The sequence below is a fragment of the Neoarius graeffei genome, chromosome 18 (assembly GCF_027579695.1).
Source record: "Neoarius graeffei isolate fNeoGra1 chromosome 18, fNeoGra1.pri, whole genome shotgun sequence".
Classification (NCBI taxonomy): Eukaryota; Metazoa; Chordata; class Actinopteri; order Siluriformes; family Ariidae; genus Neoarius; species Neoarius graeffei.
In genome coordinates, this window is record NC_083586.1 from 42,335,408 (window position 1) to 42,354,151 (window position 18,744).

At 41.6% G+C, this 18,744-nt stretch overlaps 1 protein-coding gene across 4 annotated transcripts in view; it reads right to left on the minus strand.

Moving 5' to 3' along the window:
• The window catches only part of bcl9 (BCL9 transcription coactivator), a 150,285-nt gene that overhangs the window by 75,253 nt on the left and 56,288 nt on the right, over nucleotides 1-18,744 (minus strand). For all 4 annotated transcript variants that reach the window (XM_060898814.1, XM_060898813.1, XM_060898812.1 and 1 more), the window contains exon 3: nucleotides 4,348-4,420. The gene's annotated coding sequence lies outside the window, so the exon portion shown is untranslated. The remainder of the gene's footprint in view (nucleotides 1-4,347; nucleotides 4,421-18,744) is intronic.

An 18,744-nucleotide genomic window follows, 5' to 3' on the forward strand; every position in this document is an offset into this window, starting at 1 on the left:
TGAAGAAATTTGCAGAAAACCACCAGGTCGTTTTCTCATAAACAAACCAGCGCTGATGTAGGATTCAGAAGGAGGCGTCCCGCACGCGACGTCATGAAAATCAATGTATGCCGGGAAATCCAAATGCCAAGTTTTTTCAGAGGCGGACCAATTCGCCTCAGATGGCTCGATTTCAACTGAATTTTTCTGGTATTGCGCAAGGTAAAAAAATTGCAGAGAATGCAGAATGTTACAGATATTTGACCAAAGTTTAATATAAAACAGGAGAATTGCATTGATCTTGCTCCTGAATTTACCCGTGATATGCACTTTAACCCTGAAACAAGCAAGTAAAGAGCAGTGTCCTCCCCAGGGATTTCAAATAGCATCCTGGTAAACTGTCATTTTGAAATAGCCTTTTGGTTCTTGAAACGGCATAAAAATCCACCCTATATTTCGTAAATATGTTAAGTTGGTAAACAGGAAGTTGATGTGCGACAGACCTGAAAACGATATACACGGTATAGAACCCCAAGCTGAAGCTCGGTACCAAATATCAAGCAGTTGTGATTTGTAGTTGCTGAGAAAAATGTTACGAAAATTTTGTAAATCCACCCTATAATGTTTTGTAAATACATTGTCAGTAAAAAGGAAGGTGATGTGGGACAGACCTGAAAATGCTATACACGGTATAGAACCCCAAGCTGAAGTTTGGTGCCAAGTAGCTATGATTTGTGGTTGCTGAGCAGGGGAGGGGGAAAAAAAAAAAAGAAGAAAAAAAAAAGGGTGTTTCGGACGGACTGAAATAAACCAGTGTATAATAAGACACTTTGGGACGTTATTAGAAAATAAACTTTTTGATGGGAACAGTAACTGCATCACACCACCTCATCGCTGAATTATCCTGCAACATGCTTTCCTCTTAGTACTTATCCTTATATATTAAAGCTAGACCGAAAGCTACCGAATTTGAATCACAGACTTCCAATTTTATTATTTTTTTAATAAAACAATTAATGATTTTAGGGCCACATGGCCCTAAATTCTCCACTATTTTTTTCCTGCTTCACCATGAAGCAATACAAGATACTACATCACGCATCACGTGGTGGGCTTTCTCCATTTGCGCAAAGCATTGTGGGATACAAATTTGAAACAGGAGAGCACAATGGAGAACGTGAGTGTGCTAATGAAATGTGAAAGACCGACTACAGTAATGGAAAGCGAGAAGAAATACATGTTATTTACCAGCTGGGAGGTCCGTATGGTGAAATACCGTGACCGAGGTCTTGCAAGTACTGAGCGAGGCCCGTATTCAAGGCCGAGGTCACGGTATTTCACCATACAGACCGACCTTAAGCTGGTAAATAATATACTTTTTTTTTCCTTTACCAAGTTCTAACAGAAAACAAGAGCGCCCGAAAGGGGAAAACCGAGGCGAGCCGCCATTTTGGATCCTCATTCACGGCTGTAATGCAAATGGCTTCCTCCTCCGTATACAAGTGCACTTCCATGGCAGGGAAAAAAAAAAAAAAAACAACAAAAAACAAAAAAACTACATTTTGCCGCCCATGTAGTCCCCTATTTATACAAATAGGAGTCATTCAGGATTCAGCCATGTTTTGCTTGGCGTTAGCAACAGTTACAGGTTTTTAGCTTTCTCCTGAAATGTTCTATTTTAGGCCATTATTTAAAAAAATGTTCTGTTTCCGGTCCACCGGCCGGGTGAGTGCCGTTTGTGCGGTTGAATTTTTTTTTTTTAACGCCGGTTTTTCAACATTTTTTCTCGGGTTCGTAAATCTAAAATCGAATTTGACATTATGCATTCCCAGGGCTTTCCACTAAGGCTCATACTAGCCAGCCATGACAAATAAGTAGCCAGCCGGGGGGAGTAAACACAAAAACTCCTGTGCACGCAGTTCCCAGGATTAAATGTATTTTCCACAGACCATTTATTTATTCACTTTACTCAAATACAAAGTAAAATGGCAGTAAATCTTCTTTCTTTTCTTGCGTATTGCATCATGAGGCGTTCCTGGCTTGTAAATCTCTTATTTTCGGTGCATGACACATTCACGCAGCTGAGCATGCTATGAATTAACAACGACAACGGTCTGCAGTGGGGCTACACAATTAAACACTCGGCGAACATTTCTCCATTTGTGTATGAAAATACACTCCAACCACTCAGTTTGGTTTAATTTACAACCAACAGTGTCTTTTGATGCCAGCATGTAATTGAACGAGAGAAGACTGGTTTACCGGAGACAAAATAAGCGTCATCTCTGCTTCTATTCCGTCCGACAGCCCCGACACACTACTGCCTCCACCGAGTGCGTGCGCACTCTGAACTGAATCAGCTCTGCGCATGCGCCGTGCGGCACAAAAAAATGGCAGCCACCATGAAGGAAGGAGATCCGGAGTTTTCAAACATTTGCTTAAGTGTGAAATCGCAAAATGGTATTCTAGCGAACAACAAAATAGTAAAGATTCAGAAAAACAAATCATTCAGTGATCATTTTAATAGTGTAATTTCATCCGAACTAGGCCTAACGCTCGATTTAGAACTACAAAAAGTCCGTGTGTCGGACATTTTAAGTACTTTTGCAAAAGTTTTGCAAGTCAGCATTTAAAATGCTAACTTAAAGTGTTTGTACAAGTTTCAGTTGATTAAACTGTCATATTTTATTAAATGTGTCTGCTTTTGTAATAAAAAAAGTACTGAAAGAAAAAGCAAACAGCATTGCGATTTCTTATCCATCTATATATATATATATATATATATATATATATATATATATATATATATATATATATATATATAAAAATAATAATAATCCCTCCCTGCCGATTGAAAATTTTTTTTGCTCACCCGGTGGACAGGAAACGGATTTTTTTTAAAGGATGGCCTTATTTCTTCTTCCTCAGGGTAATAAAACTCGCTTTTGCTGTGAAGACTGTAGTTATCGCTATCCATGCTGTAAAATTAATGCTATTCTCCTGAGAAATACGAAAATAAATATTGACAAAGAATTCTACTATGTTTGTTGTTGTTGTGAACGAGCGAGTCGCCAGAGGTCTGTATCGTAGGATACAGACGTGCTCACCAGCCAATCAGAGCACAGGATTTGGACTGCGAAAAAAAATAAAATAGACGTGATCTTATATACGAAAGAAAGGAAACGCAGGACCAAACTAATAAATATCGGCGGTCAGCGAGCACCTCGGTGTGATCAGCTGTTCGTTTAGCGACAGAATGATGCAACTGTCAGTGCACGGTCAAAGTAAACCTGTAGATGGCAGTAACGCGACACTGCGGATGCCAGCTGCTGTAAAACCCAAAAGACGACGACGAAGGTAAACCTGTGCATGCGCACACGGACTTCCTCTGTCTGCTTGACTGCATGAAGCGAGCGATTTCATGCACATTTGCCAGAGAATCTGCTCAAATTAAATAACTTCCCAGCAACAGAATGGTCTTTTTTTTTTTTTGAGATATTACAAAAATAAACCGATCACAGCGACCAAATTTCAGAGGGAACGAAATTTCATTGATTTTATGAAATCGAAAGGACCTCCAACTTGAAGCATATATGATCATACATGCATGTAAAATGCACTATACAAGTCATAAACATTATTATTGAACAAATGCGTTGTAAAATTGCCCTGAAGTACAGAAAAACATGACTTTTTAGATGGAAAAAAAAAAATCTTTAGCAAGTGTTTCAGGAACCATACATGATGAAACCAGTTGATATTCGGTTGATTTTATTTCTGATACTCAGCCGAAACCGGGGAAGAAGTGACGGGAGGAGGCATGAGGCCTAGAGCAGCCATGGGGGCCGAGTATTCAGTGATTTTCCATAAAAGTCATCTATTTTCTGTCTTCCACAAAGTGCTTCTTTTCCCTTCTCTGTGTATGCACACTGAGATTTCTGGATTGCGAAGTATTTGGAGGCCTTAAACAGGGGTTACTCCTATCCAACCCACCCTTTGGGCCATTTTTCCCCTCGTTCTCTATCGTCTGCCATCCAAATATTACTCCCTCCATAGCTATAGTCTCCACAACAGATGTCCACAATCAAATCCATGTTTTTTGGGGATTTCTGATTCACACGAGTCCTCAGTGAGAATAATAATTTCAGGAGTAACAACCAGACTAGTGAGGCTAGAACAGACCGAAAACACGGAGTTGCTGGAAGTGTTGGAGTGCTCGTTTACACAGGAAGGCTCTTCGTCCTTTCCTTGGCTCCCCCAACCCCCATCCCACTTTCTCACACATGACTCTGTCTCTCAGAGCGGGCCCCCTGCAGAGGGACCCTTGTTTGACATGGCTCAGGAGATGTCAGCAGCAGCACTACTCACCATGTCTCTGTGTGTCACGATATAGCCGTGGCCATGGCTGTCTCTGCACTGCAATGGGACACCACTCTACGATCTAAGAGAGAGAGAGAGAGAGACAACGAGAGAGAGATTATGCAAATATAACAGAAATCATGACTCCATAAATGCAGTTGGGAATTTTCTTCACTTGACTTATAGAATATGCAAATACTTGCAGCTTATAACAAGACTGTCAATGACGGCGTAGCTCACTCCGGCCCCGTCTCGTCCAGAAGGAACGATCTAAAGTGGGCCACCTTATGCAATAAATGTTGCAAGCTATATACAAGCTATACACCTCGGAATACCGACCCATTTACCAGAAAGAATCCAAAATGGCAACGAATTGACCAAGAAGCAGCGATTTTTATTGAACTGCTCATTAAAGGAACAGTCCACCGTACTTCCATAATGAAATATGCTCTTACCTGAATTGAGACGAGCTGCTCCGTACCTCTCCGAGCTTTGCGCGACCTCCCAGTCAGTCAGACGCGCTGTCACTCCTGTTAGCAATGTAGCTAGGCTCAGTATAGCCAACGGTATTTTTTGGGGCTGTAGTTAGATGCGACCAAACTCTTCCACGTTTTTCCTGTTTACATAGGTTTATATGGCCAGTGATATGAAACAAGTTCAGTTACACAAATTGAAACGTAGCGATTTTCTATGCTATGGAAAGTCCGCACTATGACAGGCGTACTAACACCTTCTGCGCGCTTCGGCAGCGCATTGATATCTGAGCTCCGTATCAATGCGCTGCCAAAGCGCGCAGAAGGTGTTAGTACGCCTGTCATAGTGCGCACTTTCCATAGCATACAAAATCGCTACATTTCAATTTGTGTAACTGAACTTGTTTCATATCACTGGCCATATAAACCTATGTAAACAGGAAAAACGCGGAAGAGTTTGGTCGCATCTAACTACAGCCCCAAAAAATACCGTTGGCTATACTGAGCCTAGCTACATTGCTAACAGGAGTGACAGCGCGTCTGACTGACTGGGAGGTCGCGCAAAGCTCGGAGAGGTACGGAGCAGCTCGTCTCAATTCAGATAAGAGCATATTTCATTACGGAAGTACGGTGGACTGCTCCTTTAAAGGAGAACTGAAGTCGTTTTTAAACTTGCTTGATTTCTTAATTAACGTGTTATTCAATTACGTTTTCGGTTTTAGTAACCTTATCTCGTGACTCATATTGGCAACTATACGAGTTGCCAATATAAAAATATTATATTTAAATCGGCCTATTTGGTTTTTAACCATGTTGAATTTAGTTCGTTTGGTCCACGGCAGGCGTCGCTTATCCGCATGATCTTCAAGAGACTTTGAAACGTGAAGTGTCGGTGCCGCCATTTTGAAAACTGGTTTTCCAAACAAAATATTGCACAAAAACGAGTTTTAAAATGACGATTACTGCCTACTTTTTTTTTTCAAACTTTCCTGATTGCTATCAAAACAAACAAAACTTCCGGCTTGATTACATCAGTATTCGAAAGAGGGCGCGCGCGTCTTTTTTTGCTGTCACGCTGAAAGAAAATCAAATTAAGTCTCAAATGCGATTTAATAAAAGGCAGCAGCCTTGAGTTTAAAAAAACTGAAAGATGCAGCTACTTTGTATTGATTAATGTGGGAAATGCGCTCAGTATAATATGGATTTATCACAAAAACACATGCATTATTTTGAAAACCCACCAGCCGACTGATCTGGCACGGTTTAATTGTGACAGTAATGACGTAAATACCAGCGCGACGGACTAGGTGTCCAAAAAAGTTTTTTTCTCTCTCGCATTTTACCAATGAGCTCGCTATATAGTCCTCTATATTGCAATTCCTTATGTAGGGAGTAGTGAACGAATGAGCGATTTTGGACACCGGGAACGTTGGCAGATGTCGGTCACTTTGATTTCCGCTGTACGTTTTACTTCCGTCCTACGATGTCTCGCACAGGTCTCAGCGAATCTCGTTTACGGCCGCTGCTTTGACATATGGACTGATGTACAGTAGACCCCCGCCTATTCGCGGTTCAGTATTCGCGAATTCACATATTCGCGGGATTTTATATAGAACACATCTCCTATACATTCGCGGAAATCTCAGCGATTCGCGGTCATTTGCGGCGAACATATCGAACGTTTACGCACTGCTACATTCTTGGAGCCGAATGCTCGCTCGCTATTGGCTGAAGTTTGAATGGCGGGCTGCTGCTCATTGGCTGATACGAATGAGCGCATTGTACAGTACAGTCTCGCGGTTCCCGTAGTTCAGACTTGTTCACGTGTTGTGCGTTCTTGGTATTTTTGAATAATTTTTACGCCCTACAATGGCTCCTAAACGCTCTGCATCTTCTAAGGCTCCTGCCAAGGAACCTAAGCGCCAGAAGAAGGTAATGGCGCTGCAGGAGAAGGTAGGACTTCTCGATATGCTTCTCAATAGACACCAAAATAAGCATTTGTGAGCAGTTTTATGGGGGGGGTTTAACAAGTATTCGCGATTTTGGCTTATTCGCGGCCATGTTCGGTCCCGAACCCCCACGAATACTGAGGGCTTACTGTATTACACAGCATATTTCAAAACACTCATAACTTGCTGTAGCAGTAACAAAATAGCTATCAGAAATGCGTTCCTATATTTAATAAAATAAAAATAGAATTTTGATTTTTTTTAAAAAATTGCCTACAGGTCCTCCTTTAAGGCTTAATTAGTCCATAACTTCATCAATAACTGTAATTAAGCAAAATCTGGTTAGAAGTTATATGCACGCTAGATACCCCTACCTTCCTGCCAGAAAGAATCAAAAATCGGTGAAGAACTGAGAGAGATGTGTGAAAACTGCTCGTTAGAGCTTAATTACTCCATATCTTCATTATTAATTGCAATTATGCAAATTTGAATAGAAGTAATATGCACCCCAGGCAGACCTACCACCTTCCTGCCAAAAAGAATAAAAATCAGTGAAGAATTGAGAGAGAAGCAGCGATTTTCATGAAAACGTGGACGGCGCTGGACAGACGACGGAAAAACACATTAGCTCATTCAGCAGACAGGCGATCATAATTGACAACCAAAGTACATTTTTTGATCCTTTAACGGCAAACTCCACCCTGGAACACTTTAAACATGTTTATATTCAACTATTTGGAAATGTGTTTCGTGATTGAAGAAACAGCCTTTATTTGTCACGTGTACAGAAGCGCAGTGAAATTCTTCCTCTGCATTTAAAGGGGAACTGAAGGCAAATTTATCATCAAAATTCTACTTCTCGTTTTATTAAATGTAGGAAGGCATTTCTGATAGCTACTTTGTCACTGCTATAGCAAATTGAGTGTTTGAAATATGCTAAATCAGTCCATATGTCAAAGCGATGGCCGTAAACGAGATTCGCTGAGACCTGTGCGAGACATTGTAGGACAGAAGTATAAAACAGCGGAAATCAAAGTGACCAACATCTGCCAACGTTGTCAAAAGACGCGCGCGCCCTCTTTCGAATGCTGACGTAATCAAGCCGAAAGTTTTCCGTGTCCGAAATCGCTCCCTACTCACTATATAGGGCACTATATAGTGGGGATTCCATTTAATAGTGCTGTCCGAAACCTTAGCGAGGATGATGTGGGAAATGCACTCAGTATAATATCGATTTATCACAAAAATATATTATTTATCAGCTGAGAGGTCCGTATTGTGAAATACCGTGACTGAAGTCTTGAAAATACTGACCGAAGCCTCTGGGCCGAGGTCAGTATTCAAGGCCGAGGTCAGGGTATTTCACAATACGGACCGACCTTAAAGTGCCATTCCACCATTGGATGTATTCTTTGGCATAAAATACAATATATTTTGACAACATATATAAATGGTATCACTAGATAGAGAAATCTTTTAGCTTCAAAATGATATATCAAACAATTTTTTTGACAACAAGTATATTAATTTTGCGACCAAAGTCACCTGCCCTTTTAATTTCCGCGTGATGTCATCGGCAGGTTCCCCTTCTTGTGTACCACGTGACGTGGCACATATCAGCAATGGCGGATAGAACGCGATAAAAATAATACCAATAAATCTAGCTAATACCTATAAATCTAGCTAACTGAAAGATTAACTCAAAATTTTTCGCAATTTTTTGGCCCCCATATACGAGGAGAAATGACTCTCTCACTTTGGGGGTTTCCTGGTCTAAAAATAGACCGACACGTGGTACACAAGAAGGGGAACCTGCCGATGACATCACGTTTCACTACCGCGCGGAAATTAAAAGGGTAGGTGACTTTGGTCGCAAAATTAATATACTTGTTGTCAAAAAATTGTTTGATATATCATTTTGAAGCTAAAAGATTTCTCTGTCTAGTCATGTTGTCATAAAATATATTGTATTTTATGCCAAAGAATACATCCAATGGTGGAATGGCACTTTAAGCTGGTAAATGTTTGTTTCTTTACCAAATTCGAACAGAAAATGAGAGCGCCCGAAAGGGAAAACAAAGCCAAGGCGAGGCGCCATTTTGAATCCTCATTCATGGCTGTAATGCAAATGGCTTCCTCCTCGGTATACAAGTGCACTTACATGGGTGGGGGGTGGGTGGGGTGTTTACATTTTGCCACCTATGTAGTCCTCTATTTATACAAAATTAAGTCATTCAGGATTCAGCCATGTTTTTGCTCGGCGTTAGCAACAGTTACAGGTTTTCAGCTTTCTCCTGAAATGTTTTTTTTTTTTTTTTAATTTCGTCTTCATCAGGGTAGTAAAACTTGCTTGCGCTGTGAACACTGTCGTTATCACTATCCATGCTGTAAAATTAATGCCATTATACTGAGAAATGCGAAAATAAATGTTAACAAAAAATTGCTAAGTATGTTGTTGTTGTGATGAACGAGCGAGTCGCCAAAAAGGTCCGTATCGTAGGATTCCGGACCGCTCGCGAGCCAATCAGAGCGCATGATTTGATGGAAACCGGACCGCGAAAAAAATTAATGCATGCATTTATTTTGAAAACCCACTAGCTGCCTGATCTGACATGTTTTGTGTGACAGTAATGACGTAAATACCAGTGCGACAGACAAGTCCTAACCCTGTCGTCTTTCCAACTCTTCTCTACTCCACGTTGGTTGGAAGTCATATGGAATTATCTCCATCACTGATGACGCTGGCAAAACTCTAAATTGGAATGATGCGGTGATCTGGCTGCTGTGTAAACGGTTTTCAAAATGGCGGCACTGACACTTCACGTTTGAAGTCTCGTGAAGATCATGCGGATAAGCGACACCTGCCGTGGACCAAACAAACTAAATTCAACACGGCTAAAAACTGAATCGGCCGATAAGTATAAAATTTAATTGCAATTAGTTGCCAATAGACCCCTTTGCAGTAAATGTCATTCATACGCAAGAGGAAATCGCACACGCAGCCTGGACCCAAAAAACACTCAGCGACGGTACAGACGAGAAGAAATATTTGGAAGAAATGCCTAGTTGTTGTGTTGTCGGGTGTCAGAATCGTAGCAGTGATGGGGTTAAAATGTACAGAATTCCAGCAGGATCTCACCCATTCCCCAAAAAAAAAAAAAAAAAACCGCCGACATCTATGGCTACAAGTCATCAAACGTGTAGACTGGGATGAAAGCACCATCAAAAATGCGCGGGTTTGCAGCGCCCACTTCATCACAGGTAAGATCAGGCTATTTATTAAATCTTTTTTTATTCTTTCTAGTCTTCGTTTATTGATGTAGCAAAATACTTTGGTAACGTTTGTCTGATTAGCTGGGTCATAGTTACACAATGTAATGAATATTGTTAGCATGTTAACTTAGCTTAGCATGCAGTTTTGTTTGTAGGAGAGGTCTCGCTTGACTCAAGCGGTCCAGATTTTGTGCCATCATTATTTGTGTATGCCGAAAATCACAATTTTAAAGCAAGGATGGAAAGGTAAAATTGTGTGCCCTCACTCGAAATGCCAACTTACGTTGACTGCTCTAACCTAGCTCCCGCCCCGTTCAGTTTCATTTCTGCTCTCTGCCTCTCGCTTTTTACGCAGCTCTGATTTCTCTTAGCTGCACTCTTTACACTATCATTCCTTTCATGCCATTCCCTCCTGCAAATTGCTGTTTAGTGTTGGTATTTGCTGTTGTAGCTAAAGCCACATTGCAGTCACATCACTGGCATAATTTGATTAAAACAAAATGAATATGAATGTCCCATTGTTAATCAAGTTGTAGTCTCGCTGTAACCAGAATATGGATGGCAAGCTACTTTTGTAAATAGGTTTTTGAGTTTGACCTTTTTTTTTGTAAATAGTATGACTGCCTTCAGGTATCAGAGGAAAACTTACTAACATCGCCCATCCACTCTTTAATTAAATACGGATCCGGTAGGCGATGTCCACTTGTTAGAGTTAACTTATTTATGTAGCATTCTCGATCTTGTAACGACAATTGTTTGGCATAATCTGACAGCTCATAATGCCGGTCTATGGGCAGCACCATTGTTTCTGAGTCCAGGCTGCGCGCGCATCCTAGCAGCGGTCGGTTAGTTTACAGACATGCGAAGGGGTCTATACGAGTCACGATATAAGATTACTAAAACCGAAAACGTAATTAACACGTTAATTAAGAAATAAAAGCAAGTTTAAAAATGACTTCAGTTCCCCTTTAAACCCCTCTGAAGCACTGAGCGCACACACATACCTAGAGCAGTTGGGGGTTAGGTGTCTTGCTCAAGGGCACTTCAGCCATGATACAAAGGGAGGAGAAGGTGCTGTTCGTTCATTCATTCGCTCAACTCCACTCACATTTTTCCTGCCGATCCCAGAAATCAAACCAGCAACCATTTGGGCCCAAGGCTGCTTGTCTAACCTTCAGGCCATGGCTGCCCCCATGACTGCTAATTTGTGGGTCGATGCTGTATTAGCGTTATTCCTGGCAGAGAGGTTAGTGGTTGTGTGCTACGCTGAGATCACAGCATCATGCTGCTAGCGTAGTTACATTGGCGTTTAATAGGAGAAACAATGACACCATCTCAAACATAAGGGTCAAGTTTCCCTGTTAGCTCCGAAAAACAGAACAGCAAGAGCTTCTTCGCTTCGCGCTCCCCCTTTAAAAAGACACTAAAAATCATGCTATGAATGAGAAACACTGCAAAGAAATTGTGAGGATGGTAAAGACTTGGCTTGGTTAGTAATATACTTCATGAGAAGCATGACCCATGGGTATCAACATGAAATGAAAAGAGGGTTGTGTCCAACCAACATCATGGTTCTACAGTGGTGCTTGAAAGTTTGTGAACCCTTTAGAATTTTCTATATATTTCTGCATAAATATGACCAAAACATCATCGGATTTTCACACAAGTCCTAAAAGTAGATAAAGAGAACCCAGTTAAACAAATGACAAAAATATTATACTTGGTCATTTATTTATTGAGGAAAATGATCCAATATTACCTATCTGTGAGTGGCAAAAGTATGTGAACCTTTGCTTTCAGTATCTGGTGTGACCCCCTTGTGCAGCAATAACTGCAACTAAACGTTTGCGGTAACTGTTGATCAGTCCTGCACACCGGCTTGGAGGAATTTTAGCCCATTCCTCCATACAGAACAGCTTCAACTCTGGGATGTTGGTGGGTTTCCTCACATGAACTGCTCGCTTCAGGTCCTTCCACAACATTTCCATTGGATTAAGGTCAGGACTTTGACTTGGCCATTCCAAAACATTAACTTTATTCTTCTTTAACCATTCTTTGGTAGAACGACTTGTGTGCTTAGGATCGTTGTCTTGCTGCCTGACCCACCTTCTCTTGAGATTCAGTTCATGGACAGATGTCCTGACATTTTCCTTTAGAATTCGCTGGTATAATTCAGAATTAATTGTTCCATCAACGATGGCAAGCCGTCCTGGTCCAGATGCAGCAAAACAAGCCCAAACCATGATACTACCGCCACCACGTTTCACAGATGGGATAAGGTTCTTATGCCGGAATGCAGTGTTTTCCTTTCTCCAAGCATAACGCTTCTCATTTAAACCAAAAAGTTCTATTTTGGTCTCATCCATCCACAAAACATTTTTCCAATCGCCTTCTGGCTTGTCCCCGTGATCTTTGGCAAACTGCAGATGAGCAGCAGTGTTCTTTTTGGAGAGCAGTGGCTTTCTCCTTGCAACCCTGCCATGCACACCATTGTTGTTCAGTGTTCTCCTGATGGTGGACTCATGAACATTAACATTAACCAATGTGAGAGAGGCCTTCAGTTGCTTAGAAGTTACTCTGGGGTCCTTTGTGACCTTGCCGACTATTACACGCCTTGCTCTTGGAGTGATCTTTGTTGGTCGACCACTCCTGGGGAGGGTAACAATGGTCTTGAATTTCCTCCATTTGTACACAATCTGTCTGACTGTGGATTGGTGGAGTCCAAACTCTTTAGAGATGGTTTTGTAACCTTTTCCAGCCTGATGAGCATCAACAATGCTTTTTCTGAGGTCCTCAGAAATCTCCTTTGTTCGTGCCAAGATGCACTTCCACAAACATGTGTTGTGAAGATCAGACTTTGATAGATCCCTGCTCTTTAAATAAAACAGGGTGCGCACTCACACCTGATTGTCATCCCATTGATTGAAAACACCTGACTCTGATTTCACCTTCAAATTAACTGCTAATCCTCGAAGTTCACATATTTTTGCCACTCACAGATATGTAATATTGGATCATTTTCCTCAATAAATAAATGACCAAGTATAATATTTTTGTCTCATTTGTTTAACTGAGTTCTCTTTATCTACTTTTAGGACTTGTGTGAAAATCTGATGTTTTCGGTCATATTTATGCAGAAATATAGACAATTCTAAAGGGTTCACAAACTTTCAAGCACCACTGTACATTTGGTCTTGGATAATTTTTTTTCTTTTAAAATATCCTTGACAAGAGTGATGTTTTTGTCCTATCAGCCACCACCAAGACCATTAAGGGCTCATTATTCTAATTCCACCACCACTAGCCTTATAGCGTTTTCTTTCATCTTAAACAAAATCGCAATCGGACATATTTAATCATTCCGCGATGCCCAGTCACTTTGTCGTCAACAACATTAAGTGAAATTACATTTATTTTAATAAAATCTGAATAGGAGAGTCATGAAACGTGTTCAGTATGAATACGTTTCATGAACAAAGCTTCATGCGGATAAGGACAGCAGGAGCAGAACGGATTTCGAAAAAAAAAGACGTCTATGGGAACAGGGACGTTTAAAATATAAATAAATTAAATATCTGCCGTAACAGCAGTGAAAGGAATTTATGATACGCCTGTGGTTACGGTAATAAAATGTGTCAAGTCAAAGAAAGCCCATTTTGCACCAAACACGTGAGGTGACGCATAGATACTGAAAGCTGAATTATCCCTGAAATTAATAGATATTCACAATAACGACACTAATCGGGAATTTTTACAGCTTTGGTCTTTGTTTACAAAGAGTGCGTCACATTCCACTATTTATATTAAAAAAAAAAAAACAACCGCCCCACCGCAACACGCCACTCCAAAAGCGACTCCTCCACTTTAATGACTTTATTAAGCTTCGTAACGTGTACACACCGATACTCAGCTCAGGTTTATAAATCACACATGGTGTAAACCGTCAGCTCCAGGTGTGGGTTCATCCCTACAACCAGTAAATCCGACTGAAACTCATTAACACTTATGAAATGCGCTGCCCTTAAATCTACGCCAGGGCTTTGAGCGATTTATGAAGTGTGGAAGAAAATGCGTCACGATATTTCGGAGTGAATTGAGCAGGATCTTTTAAAATCTTTCAATACACACGAGTGATCAAATCGGTGAGATTCAAATGTGCTGCCCAAGTGTCCAAATGGAGGCGGCATGAGAGCAAACATTAACTACAGTGAGACACACAGACACATGAGAACCCTGATATCAGATACGTGTGTGTGTGTGTGTGTGTGTCTCTCGCTCTCGTCTTCTACTTTCAGCTAAACGTCTCCCACAGATCACTCAACTGCCAGCACCTGAGGGCCCACACACACACACGAGAGAGAGAATAGCAAGCAACGACAAGGGTGGAGACGCCTTCTGCAAACCTGCTTTAGGGGAAGGTGAGAGAACGCCTGAAACAGCAGCATATTTTCTTCATTAATAAACCAGAAGAGAAAAACAAACTGTTTTTCAGTGCCAACTTCAGCTCTTGGAGCAGGGCCAACAGTCAAGGGCATCATCCCACTACTGTTCATTAGGCTCCATGAATACGCCTCTTTAAAAACCACCGTACAAAGCGTGTGTGGAGTAAAAGCACTGAAAATACAGAGCTGCTTGTTCAGTGTGTCACAGGAACACGGAAGTAAAGCTAATGGCAATGCCACGCTCTTAAAGTCACCTCCAGCCCCAAATTATCTTGCTTATCATTACAGATGTGGGCGCTGAATCCATATCATAGTCAGGATATTATATTACACACTTATTGGACGTGTTATCAGATAAAGCTGCCATATGGGTAAACGTTTACAGACTACAGCCTGACTTTTCTGTTAACAAAAAGGGAAATCATATCTTGTCACTTGGGCTACGTTTACATTAAACCGTATCTGTCTCGTTTTCTTCGCGGATGCACTGTCCGTTTACATTAAACCACCTGGAAACGCCGGGAAACGGGAATCCGCCAGCGTCCACGTATTCAATCCAGATCGTGTCAGCTGCAGTGCTGTGTAAACATTCAGAATACGCAGATACGCTGTGCTGAGCTCTAGCTGGCGTCTCATTGGACAACGTCACTGTGACATCCACCTTCCTGATTCGCTGGCGTTGGTCATGTGACGCGACTGCTGAAAAACGGCGCGGACTTCCGCCTTGTATCACCTTTCATTAAAGAGTATAAAAGTATGAAAATACTGCAAATACTGATGCAAATACTGCCCATTGTGTAGTTATGATTGTCTTTAGGCTTGCCATCCTTCCACTTGCAAGTGGTAAGTGATATGCGCTGGGATCACACACACAGCGGCTCAGTCCCGAATCACAGCTTGTTCACTTCACTCGCGTGCTCTGTGAGCTGCGCAGGGCCGGAGTGCGCACCCTCCAGAGGGCACTCGCTGTTCAGGGCGGAGTGATTTGGAGCGCAGGATGCCTGCGGAGCCGAGCGTATCCGTGTATTGGTGTTGCTGTGTGCACGCAAATCGTTTTAAAAACGTTAATCTGATGATCCGCTGATACGGTCTAATGTAAACATGGGCTTGGACTGTTGGGGTATGAAAGGATGCGTCATCACCGATGACTTTCAAAATTCTGACTTTCTATCTTCTGTATTTGATCAAATGACCACTAGGCATGAAATCATGCCGATACAGGACTGCGGAGAGTTTATACGGACTAGTGTGAAAAAAAAAATAAACGAACAAACAAACATCCAGTTCTGTGGATGGAAACGCCTTGAGATCAGAGGCGAACGGTTATCAGCTCAAACCAATCTAGCGACTCTTTGCCAGTGTTGTAGTCGAGTCACTAAACCTCAAGTCTGAGCCCAGTCTCGAGTCACCAGTGTTCAAGTCCAAGCCATTTAAAATAATAATTATACATCAGTCAAGTCCACCAACACTCCAACTGCACCATTAGTTTGTTCCTGAACATGACGTATGAACAGGTGAATGTGCATCCTCTTTGTCAGTGTGTGTGAAGTATTCTATCAGAGATGTTTGGGAGACGGATGCAAGTGCAGAAGGTGTGTTTATTAATACAAGTGAAAACAAGTAAACAATCCAGAACGGCAGGCAAAATCGTAAAAAACAGGCCATAGGTCAAGCGAGGCACAAAACAGGCTATCGTAGACTTGGCAGAATCAAAACAAGAGAAACAGGAAACCAGGGATCAGGAAACTAAACAAGGAAATGAGGCTGAGTAATGTGTCAGCAACGCAACTCAATACTTCGCAAAGAAAGTGTGTTTTCACAGCTTTTATATCAGCGCGCTGATTGCGCCTTAATCCTGTGCAGGTGCGAGTCGTTTACGGCATGCGCGCGAGAGTCCACTTGGCGCACGTGCTGTCCGGAGCGCACCAGAGTCTCTCTGATGCACGCGCCAAGCTACGCGGGTGAGACACTCTTGCACGAAATTAGCACAAAAATTGATGGATATAAATCTTTTATGCCAAATTATGGTGGCATGTTTTACTACAAAAAAAAAAAAAAAAAAAAAAAAAAATCTGCGTCTTTGTCTCCAATTTACGAATCCGAGTACAAGTCATCAGTGCTCAAGTCCAAGTCAAGGTCACGAGTCCAAGTCCTGGACTCGAGTACTAGAAGCCTGCTCTTTACATCTATGGTGATCAGAAAAGCATCTCAGAATACAGAACAACTTGAATCTTTGGGGCTACAACAGCAGAAGACCATTTCAGGTTCCACTCCTCTCAGCTAAATAACCGGAATCTGAAGCGACAGTTGGAACAGGCCCAAGTCAAGACTGGGAGAGGAGGGGGGAAAAAAAAAAAAAAACCCACATTGCTTGGTGCTCATTTTTAAATTTTTAAAAACCTACTCCAGGAAGCGTGGACTCACCCCATTTCCAGTATAGCCCACTAAAATATAAACTTTGCTTTAATAGGACATGTCCGAGAAGTCACATTCATAGGTAGGCAAGATACTGAGTTCTGAGCACACGCGAAGCTGATATACATAAAATCACACAACCTACTGATCAAGGAAAACTTGTACAACCACAATCCGTATAACAATTGCTTATAGTAAAAGGTCAAAGCTACCAGCCTGGAAGCAAAACACAAAACACGAGGTGAAACTTGGCTAAATGTATTCACCTTACTTCGAAAGAGGATGGTGCTTTGACACAGTCAAGAAAACAGACCGTGATCTTTATACATTTTGGCAGAATTAAGAGCACAGAAGCCTCCCAGCTCTTCACATCCACATGGATACAGAATCCCAGGGTGTTTTCAGGCGAATGAGGAAAAACCCAACGAATACAAAGTGTACGTCAATGACATGAACTAACTAAATTTTGTTGCCAAGAAACTTCATAGTCGTCCCAGAATGCATCTAGCTTGCTCACAGAGCTACGAGGCAGCATGATGGAGGATCTACTGCACTGCTGCCTGGTGATGTACTGCATGTAGACTATTGTCTTAAAGCATTCAATCATCAGTGCAAATGAAAAGTCTTCTTAATGAAGCACAGACTTGGTAACATTGATGCAGTCCTGGCCATATTTAGTGCACATCACAAGAAACAAGAATGTGTTCGTAACCTTTTTCGGAAAGCGTCATTAGTACTTCTACAAGACTCAGTGGCTCAGGTGGATAAGGCGCCACACCATAAATCCGGGGACCCGGGTTCGATTCCGACCCGAGGTCATTCCCCGATCCCGCCTCGTCTCTCTCCTGCTCATTTCCTGTCTCTACACTGTCCTATCCAATAAAGGTGAAAAAGCCCAAAAAATCTCTTTAAAAAAAAAAAGCCAACAGCAAAAACAGGGGAAATGGGTGTGGCTTCACAGTGATGTCATTCTTCAACCATCACTAGGTAGGGCGCACACCTTCACCAAGCCACATACCAACATCAAATCATAATCACTTAAACCTTGGAAAATATTAAAAGCTGTACACCAAATTTCAGTAAAATCCATTCACTCTTTTGCTTTACGTTGGAAACAGGCAAAAATAAAATAAATTAAAAAAAAAAAAAATCCTGGATCCACATACTAGGGCTGTAACGATACACCCAACTCACGATTCGATTCGTATCGCGATTTCTGACCCACGATTCGATACGCCCACGATTTTTTTAAAATGTTTTTTTAAAGTAGTAAATTTGACTTACTTACATTAACTATTTAATAACAAATAATTCAGACCACTGCAGAGAATGAGTAATATGTATGCAAAAATGAACAAATGTATATCCAAAGATTATTATTTTGAGAAATAAAACACTGTTGAGCCGGAAGCTCTGTTTTTTTCGGTTCTGAAAAAGTCATTTTTCCAAATCGTGTAAATCCGTTAAGATTTTTTTTTTTGGGGGGGGTGGCTCTCTCACTGTCTCACTCTCATAGGGCCAATGATTTTCTGTGATCGCGGAAAACAGATGGAAATTACGGAATTTTTATGGTGAAATGTTGCTCGCGTGTCAAAATGTAACTGCCGCAGAAGGCTTCCGCCCAAGCAGACATGCCTTCAGTGTTGCCAGATATTGCTAACGGTTTCCACCCCAAAATATGTTCAAAACCAGCCAAAAAGCACCTAAACCTGCCCAATCTGGCAACACTGCATGCCTTTCCGGTTAAGTGATTGTGATTGGCTTGTGGCACACCTAGCCAGCCAATGAGCTGCTTGTTTACAGATTCGCTCCCCGCGTCGCAACCAGAATGGCGACCGCTTAAAAGAAATGAAT